The sequence below is a fragment of the Octodon degus genome, unplaced genomic scaffold, assembly GCF_000260255.1.
Source record: "Octodon degus isolate 3935 unplaced genomic scaffold, OctDeg1.0 scaffold00015, whole genome shotgun sequence".
NCBI lineage: Eukaryota > Metazoa > Chordata > Mammalia > Rodentia > Octodontidae > Octodon > Octodon degus.
In genome coordinates, this window is record NW_004524591.1 from 16,232,197 (window position 1) to 16,241,508 (window position 9,312).

General features: G+C 47.9%; 1 protein-coding gene across 5 annotated transcripts in view; it reads left to right on the plus strand.

Annotated features, from left to right (window-relative positions):
• The first annotated feature begins 248 nt into the window (after positions 1-248).
• The window catches only part of Snx10 (sorting nexin 10), a 59,230-nt gene continuing 50,166 nt past the window's right edge, over positions 249-9,312 (plus strand). For 2 of the 5 annotated variants that reach the window (XM_023709972.1, XM_004626479.3), the window contains exon 1: positions 802-940. The gene's annotated coding sequence lies outside the window, so the exon portion shown is untranslated. Of the gene's footprint in view, positions 388-801; positions 941-2,111; positions 2,238-9,312 lie in introns of those variants that run through there. The other 3 variants (XM_023709975.1, XM_023709973.1, XM_023709976.1) reach the window with 3 other exon arrangements.

The window sequence follows — 9,312 nt, forward strand, 5'->3', positions numbered from 1 at the left end:
TAGGTACGCAAAACTGGTCAAATAAACATTTATGCTTACTTTCAATACACTTTTTTTTCTTGTCCTATTTTTTTTTATATTTTTAAAGAATGTATTATAAAGAGAATACTAACTGATAAGACATTAGAAATGTTACACATTTAGAAGAACAAGGTGAGAGGCATTCAACCGTTTTTTTTTTTTTTTTTTTTTTTTTTTTTTTTTTTTTTTTCAGAACCAGAGATTGAACTCAGGCCCTTGCGCTGGCCAGGGAAGCGCTTATTCTACTAAGCCATCTCCCCGGCCCCCTCAACCGTGGTTTTTGTATGCAACTTTGCTGTCTTCAATGTGGTTGTACAGAATATAGAAAATGGCATATAGAGCGCCTGTGCTTTTCCATGCAAACAGGTGGGTGCAACCCAGCCCAAGGCACCGCTGGGGAAATGCTTTACTGACCTAGGTCCTGTGGCAGGTCTCTAGCTATTCCCGCTGATGTCTTACTAAAATACACAAAAGCTGAGAAAGACTTCACTTTTAACTCTGTCCTTCTTGTGCACCACCTCCATCCAGTCCCCTCCCTATCCATCTGTCCTGCAAAGCCGAGGTGGCTTCTAGCGGTTCCAAAGGAGGTGGCACACACAACTAGTCTCAGGGTCCCGAGCGTTGACCGTATTTCCTCCTGGCCTACCTTGGGGCGAGGGTGGCGGCCGAGTCACCGTGCCTGGCCGCCGTGCTGGCCCCATCGTGGTCAGGTTGGAGCGCGGGGCGGAGCGAGCCGGGCCTGACGGAGGGACTGCGGGGAGGGACTGCGGGCTGCGCGGGCGCCGGGAGCGCGGGGCTGCGCTCGAGTGCGCTCCTGGGCGCTCGCCACCGCCGCCGCGCGCCTTTGAGTCAGCAGAGTCCGCCGCCTGCTCGCGGCCCGCCGGCCTCGCTGACGCTGCCCTGACCCGAGGAGCTGCGGGTAAGGAGACGCGGGAAGCCTCCACTGGCAGGGTGCGCACTGCGGCCGGGGGAGCGAGCCGGCTGCCCCTTCCTTCCCGGGGAGCCGGGCGGGGGGCCTTCCTGTGCACAGGTGCCTGCCCACCCCGGTGGGCTCCCGGGGCTGGAGCCCAGGAGCAGCTGGTTCCCTGCCGAGCTTTGCTCGGAGGAAGAATGAATGGTGGGCTTGTTTCCTTAGGGAGGGAGCAGAGACCGCGGATCCCTGGCTCAAAGGGACCCGGAGAGAAGGTGGGGCAGAGGTGCAACCCCGGGTTCCAGAAGTGTTGTGGCACCTTCCACCAGGTTGGATTTGGGTTTGTTTTTGCTATTTTGTTTTGTTTTGTTTGGGAAAGAAAAAAAAAAGGAGTTTTGAGTTTAAAAATTGGGATTGGTAGGTAAGATTTTTTCTGGGGATTGTGGGATTGAATGAAAGGCCGGAGAGAATATCCATGCTGTCAGACTCAGTACTGGGGAAAGCAACAGCCTGATTGTTAGTTTTGGGTACAGGGCACTTTTCTACAATCACAGGAGTTACTGAGGTAGATAGCCACAGAATGTGGAGCAGCGTGTCGCTGCTGTTTGTGCAAAGCACATTTGTATGTAAGAATGATGGGACTGGAACTTGAGAGCAGGAGGAGGTGTCACATGATCTCCATCAACCCTTTCATTCCAGAGACTGGGAAACTGAGGTGTGGGTGGGAAATGCCAGGCCCAGGGCCAGCGAGCCAGGTGGGAACAGAAAGCAGCACAGAACTGGTTGGGCCTCTGACTTGCAGAGCAGCGCTGGGTTCTGTTCCCCCAGAAGGGCCGGGGCAATGGTTTGGAGTGCTTGAGGCCCCTGCTGGCCTGTGGGTGGGGTAGTGGGCCTGGTAGAGGGGACTGGGGAGATCAGCGCCTCCTCTGACCTCGATCCACCTCTTGTGAGGGTATCTCTCTGGGCAGTGAAGGTGAGGTGGAGGGCTGTCATCACTCTTGGTGATGTCTGTCCCCAAGGCAGAGATACAGCTGCATTTCATCAGTTGTGGCACTGAGGTGAAAGCCAGGGCCTTTCTGAGCAAGCTAGGTGAGCGCCTTTAGAGCAGTCTCCCTAGTCCTCATTTATTTATTTTTAAAGAAGTGGTAGACTTGAGATAGACTAGTAGGGCCATCTTAAGTAAAGACAGAAACTGATTTAGAAGTAGATGTGTGGAGATGTAAAATGACAAGCAAAGACCTCTACTTAACTGATCATCCTGTTCCTTCCAGTTTCTTTCAGTCTCACTTCCTAATTATGGTAATTGGTGGTTGGGTTCAGACTGACACTGCCCCTCAGGGAGGTGGACTGGGGGGAATGTCTGTCTGTCTGTCTGTCTGTCTCTTTGAGTGTTGGGTAGGGAACACAGGGTCTCATTCATCCAAGGTCATAGCTCCACCACTAGCTATATCCGAGTCTTGTGCAGTGCCTCTTGGCCTGAACACTGCTTTGGTGCCCACTACTGTGGGCTGTGCCACTACTCACTTCTCTATTTTACCATCACTGGTAAGGCCTCTTGAGTCTGGTGTCCTGCAAATAGAAATAAACCCCTTCATTCTGTTTCACATAGAAGTGTGATAACTGAGCAGTAGCATTTGTGCTCTTCTACTCGCTGTCGGCCCACTGTGATATCTTTTCTCAACCCTGGCATTGCACTACTTTCATTTTTAGGGATTCTCTTTGCTAGTTAGGCCATCAAAGAGAAATGGTTTCTTTTTCCTCCCCTGTTGTCAGGCTGTGGTTTAATAACCATTTGTGAAGGGCAGAGAACCGTTGACTGCAGGATCCAGCCTATAAAAGCTTTCATTTCTAAGTGGCAAAGAAGGGTTTTGGCCAAGGTCATGGTTGACTCCAGGGAGAGACCCCAGATTTTGGACTGTTGTCACCAAACATCTTTCTTTCTTTTGATGCAGTGACAGAAAAGCTTTTAGAGCTTTCAGTGACCCAGCCTGCCTTGGCCACAGGTTCGCCACCACTCTCAGTATCTGGTAGGTATAAATTGGCACTTAGATGCTCCATACACTGTTCAAATAAGAGGGGAGCTTCAGTTTGTGTCTGAAAAAAGTGAGGTATCAAGGTATTTAAAACTTCCCTAAACTCCTCAGCTCACAATTTAACTCCACCCAGCGAATATGTCTCAGGTTTCTGTATTAAGCAGTGATTACTTAGGGCTTAGTGAGTGCCGAACTCACATCAAGTACTATGTATTTATCAACCTGTCAGTAGGCATTGATTTTTCTGTCCCCCTCCATCTTTTTTTTTGTTTGTTTGTTTGTTTGCAGATGAAGAAACTGGTATCAAACCCAAGGTCAGGCACCTGGCAAATGATAGGGCCTGGGTGTGGCCTGGGTGTGGCCTGGGCTAAATGGCTCCAGAATCAGTGCTTCTAGCCACTCCCCTGTGCATGTACAAAGAGCTTAGCCCACCCTCAGTCAAGGGTAACTATTGGTACTTCCATTTATTTTCCCTAAGTAACCAAGTCCCCCTCCCGGTTTCTGCTGGTAAGATGCTTTTAGTTCTATAAATGATTCAACTCTTAATTAAGGCTTTGTTTGTCAGTGTGCCTTTCTGTTGCATTATCTGTTGTTTTTAAAAGCCTGTGGTAGGCCTCAGTGATCTCAACCCAGGGATATACAGAGACAGGCTTCATGGGATTATGGCGACTGCCCCCTGTAAATGTATCATTTCATATGCATGTATGAAGCATGTAATTCTTGGGGAAAGAATCCATAACTTTCTTCAGATTCTAAAAGGGTCACCTATGGTGGAAAGAAAGGGCCATAATGAGTCTTGTGTTTTATAATCTCAGTTTACAAAGGACACAGCCAAAGCCCAGTGGGGAGGGCTGAATCTGTACCGCACAGCTAATTAGAGGCAGAGGAGACTCTCAGCTAGGTCTCCTGTCCTGCAGTCTCACGTGCTTTCCCTCTGGATTCCCACTTACCTTTACTGCTACTCACTGCAAAGCTTATCCCAACCTCCACTCCCCATGGGAGCTCTGTATGTAACAAGAACATGGCTTAATTCAGAAGAGCATATTCTAGGTCAGTGGTGGCAAACCCAGGGTATGTGTGTTCCCGCCGGCTGTTTGTTATCACTGAAAACTCTAAAAAGCTTGCCATGACTGTCCTAGACTATGTGATCTTCAGGCACTTAAAGAAATTTGGCACTAAACGCCTCTTTAGTTTTGTTTCCTATGTACAGTGCAAAACTAATTCTTAACCCTTTAAATGTCTAACTTTCTGAGATTGATAGTTCAGATTTTGTTTATTCAGTTTAAAAAGATGCATTTTTTTTTAAAGATGCTCAAGTAATCGTGGACTGGATCCCTTAGGAAGATAAGAAAAGGAAGTCTTCAGCCTTCTTCAAGTGCAGGTGGGAAATTTCTAACAAATTTCTTGTGGCTTCCAGGGTTCCCTCCACCAGGAAGCCCTGGATTCCTGAAGCTGGAAGAACAGAAAAGGGGTGAGGGGAATAAAATGGGACATCAAAGGATAAAAACAGATTTTGCCTGCGACCTAGTCCTGCGTCTAAGGAGTGTGACAGCTTTCTGACTTGCTTCCGGGAGCATTTCATGTTTGCCTGGCATGATGACATGTTTTAGGAAAGAGATAAGGGTACCTAGTCACTACTCATCGTGTGGGACACACTGCCCTGGACACTTTGATTTACATTATCTCATTTAATCCTATGAAACAGGAAATGCTGTATCCATTTTCTATGATTCAGAGAGATTACATGTCTTGAACCAGTGGAGAAGGAGGCAGGATTTGAGCCCTTGGCTGTTCCCATGCCCATTGTTTCCACAGCCTTCTATTCTAAGAACCCCTTGTCATGTTTGCTTTTAGTCAAGGGGCATTCTCTCTCATAAAGGAAAGATTTAAAACCCATACTATGTGAGTTATTAGATATGGGACTCTGAGGGTACCAGATCCTCAAACATATTCCATGCAGATAAAGGGTGTAATTTGGGGGCTGAGTGATATGTTTTTTCTTTCTTCTTATTTATTTACTTGGTACAGGGTCTTACTACACAGCTTGGACTCGTAGTGATCCTCCTGCCTCAGCCTTCCCAAGGCAGGGATTTCAAGCATGTGCCACCACTCCCGGTTTCAGGGCAGCATGGCATGCGGTACCAGGGATCGAACTCAGGTCTCACACTTGCCAGGCAGGCACTTAGACCGCTGAACTATTTCTGCAACCCATGAGTTACAAGTTTTTTCATGAAAGTCATGGACAATCAGGGTTTTGTCCTCGTTTCTGCATGAAGACCAAGAGATTGATGTAAAACTTCAAGCATTTTAACTTTGAGACCAGAGGTGTAGGGTTATTTTTGTCCTGCTTCTTCCTAACCTCCTTTCCCAGTTTTCTGTCTCAGATGTGTGTTTTCCTGCTTTGTGCGTCCTTATGCTTTCCTGTTTTTGCTCAGCAGCATTTGGCCAAATTCTCTGGTGTCAGAACAAATGTGTAGAGATACAACTCAAGCCTCATTAGCCCAGAACTTAGACCGCTGTGTGGTGTGGGGCCTTGAAAGCCAGCTAGGTCCTTTGCACTCAGAGACAGCAGCAGCCACAGCAGAGCCTCCCCTTCAGCAGCCCCCAAGGCACCTCCACACCTGCGCAGCAGCATTCTCCCTTTGCCTCTGTGTGCCGGCCTTCACATCCTCATGCCAAGTCTCATGCACAGCGCGACTCAGCCCAGCCATCTGCTAAGTGCAGCCCGAGCCCCTTGTGGGATTTATTTGTCTTGTGCACCTCTGCCCTTACCCTTTCCTCTGTCAGCATGACTTCTTTCTCCTGTTCACCCAGTTTCTGCACCCCTGCTTCTCCGCTCCTATGATCACATTACCTGCACATCCACAAGAGCTGGGCTTGTAGCGCTGAGCCCCACTTTGTCAACTCAACGCTGAATCTGTTTCCTATCAGTGCATTCCCGTGTGCTTTAGCTGTCACTGGTTTTAAGAGAAACCCTCCCTCCCCTCACATCCCATCCCATGTTAGTAGGATGCTTGTTATAAGGACGCAGGCCACTCCAGGGGAACTGCCTGGAAGTGGGAAGTCAGCTGGCTGAGGTGTTCTTTCCCTGACTTCCCAAGGCCTGTGAGTTCCTGACTCCCTTGTCCCAGTGTTACTCTCCTGGGCGGCAGGCCTGACTCTGACCACACAGAACTTTCCACCCAAGTGCTCATCAGCCGTTACAAATGTTTGCCCTCGTGATTCTGAGCTTCTTGGCTCTCTGCTTTTCTGGCCACCTTTGCTCCATTCCCCACCTTCCCCAGCTTCCCCCAGTTTTAGTTTCTCATAGCCGGTCTTGCATCCTCTTTCTTTTCTAATTTTTAATTTTTTGTCTTTTTGAGATGGGGTCTCACTGTGCAGTTCAGGATGGCCTTGAGCTCACTTTGTAGCCAAGGCTGTTTTTTTTTTTTTTTTTTTTTTTTTTTTAAATGTATTTGGTACAGGGTCTCACTAAGCAGCTTGGATTCGTAGTAATCCTCCCATTTCAGCCTCCCCAGTGCTGGGATTACCGGCATGCGTCACCACACCCAGTCTTGGTGGCCGGCTCAGCGCGTCCAGGCTAGGTCCATGCAGAATGTGGTGCCAGGGATTGAACCCTGTTCCCTGTTCTTGCCTATGCAAGCTCTCAGTCTGCTGAGCTATCTCACTGGCTCTGCATCCTTTTTCTTTTCTCCATACCTTCTACCAGATCTGTGATTTTCAAATGTGTGTGTGCATGTGTGTGTGTGTTACTAGGGATTCAGTCCAGGGCCTTTGCATGAGTTACATCCCCAGCCATCCCCCAACCCCTTGCTATCTTCCTGTCTCAGCCTTCTGGCATGCTGGGATTACAGGCGTGCTTCATGGTGTTTGGCTAGTTTGCAATCATTTTTGTGCATGAGAATTATTTGGGAAACCTGTTAAAGCTGACTTTTAGACATCAATATTCTAATCTGGTAAGTCCATGAAGAGACCTAGGACTCTGCATCACATTCCTGGGACTGGGTCGCATTCCTGGGTGATCCATGAGAGACGTTAGATAAGCTGGATTTCTTTGTTTTCATGGCCTTAAGCATAGTTAATAAACCACTAACTCCCTTATGCTGATGTCAGGCTCCTTGCCATCTCAAGGTTTAGACATCTAGCACTGAATTTGCCTGTGGGTTCTTGGATGTGTCTCAGACCTCTCAGCTTGCCCAGTGCTGTTGGTCCTCCCCTCCCCAGTTTTATGAAGCATGAAACTTGACAGTGGTGGGGTCTCTGTGAGAAAGCAGAGTTGAAAATTATCTTACTTTCCCCCTTTTGAGACAAAATATCCAACACCCAATGTTAAAGAGAGAAAAGATTATTTTGCCTACAGATGGTAGTGGGTTCAGTCAATATCAGCTGGCTCCAAGGCAGGGTGGCATATAGCAGAGGGGCAACAGCTCGTACTGGTGGAAGACAGCAGAAGCAACAAGAGAGGAAGAGGGGGACAAGCCTCTTTCTGCATCTTTTATCTTATCCAGACCTCTGAGGTTAGGGTGGTACAAATCCAAACAGTAGACTGACCCAGTAATCCCTCACCTTTAATCCCAGCACTTTTAATCCTGCTCTGAACAATGCGTCAGTCAGACTCTGCACTGAGCTCCTCTGAAAAAGCCCCCCTGGGGAACATCTGGACACAAACCATAACAAGAATAGAAAATGGAGTATGGGAAATGGAAAGGGACTGACTGTACAGATGCAGCTTGGGGTTGAGCTTTAGTACAGTCGTTCCTCTGAGCTCCTCCTTACCCCTGGCCATCCCTTGGGGCTCCCCCATCCAGGCTGGAAAGTCAGAGCTGTGTCTTATCTTCACCCCACTCCTGAGCCATCTCATGGTCTTCTTTGCGTCTCTGATCCTGTGCCCCCTTATCTCGGGTGTGTGTCACGTATTTGTATATTAGCTTCTGATGATTCTCTTACTGTCTCGTTTTCTTTTCCAATCCATTTTTCTTTCTCTCTTTCTTTCTCTCTCTCTCTTTTTTTTTTTTTTGTATTTTAGGGAAAGGGTCTACAGTGTGTTCAGGGTCTCACTACTAGATCAGACTCGTAGTGATCTGTCTGTTTATAGCGCGCCCAGGCCCAGGATTGAACTCCAGCCCCTGGGCCTGCTTGCAGGCACTTTAATCCGCTGAGCTATTTGGCCAGCCCTCCAATTCATTTTCTAAAGACAGCTAGAGTAACCTGTTTGTTTTGGGGGTACTGGAGGTTGAATCTAGGATCTTTTCCTTGAGCTACACCCCAGTGCTATTTATTTATTTATTTATTTATTTATTTATTTATTTATTTATTTATTTATTTATTTATTTATTTATTTAAAAGTTTGAGGCAGGCTCTGACTAAGATACTAAATCTCCCAGACTGGCTCAAACTTGAAATCCTTCTGCCTGAGCCTCCCAGGTTGCTGGGATACAGGTGTGCATCACTGCACCTGACTAATTTCTTAAAGTCCATGAATTGGAAGATGTTGCTCCCCTCCTATAAAGAGCTAATTTGTCCCCGTCCTTACAAACCACTGAGTCTGGTGGCAGGGCCAGGGGTATTAATGGATGGAAGAGGGTCAAGGATGGATCTCATTGCCCCCCTCGCTGGCTGGGGGCCAGTCTCAAGGAAGCGGGATGCGTCAGGGGAGATGTACTAGAATTATCACTATGCTGGTCTGTTCCAGTTTATCACCTTTTCCTGAAGGGACTTGGATGCTATGTATGACCAGTGTGGTAGATATGGACTGAGGGTGGGTAGTGGTTAGATCCAGGTGTTCATTAGCAAAATCTCACTAAGTTCAGTTACTTTGAGGGAAGAAAGACATATTCTAACTCAGGGGACCCCCGAGGCTCATGGCCAGTGGCAGTCCAAGGCCTGCCCAGGTCTTCTGCTGAGTCCCTGGGGTGCAGCCTGGGGAGGACGCCTGTGCACTGTTTACCCATCCAGACACAGAACAGCCCCTTCCCTCACTGATGGGGAGATGCCCCCTCCATAGGTTGTGTTCATTCAATAGACTTTACTGGAGTAACCGAGCAGCCACCTGTGGGCATCCTGGGTCCCTTCTCTCTCCTTCCTTTCCCTTGCCAGATCCAGATTCTTTCCTCCCTATGGTGATGGATGGCACTCAGTTCTTCTCTTACGTGCACAAACCCCATTGATCAAAGTGTACCAGAGAAGAAAGTGTTTTTGTTTTTTGTTTTTGTTTTTGTATTTTTAAGGAAGGATCTACAGGGTGTTCAGGGTCTCGCTACTTGATCGGATTCATAGTGATCTGCCTGTTTACAGACCAGGGAGTTGGCTCAGTGGAATAAGCACTTCCCTGGCAAGCGCAAGGACCTG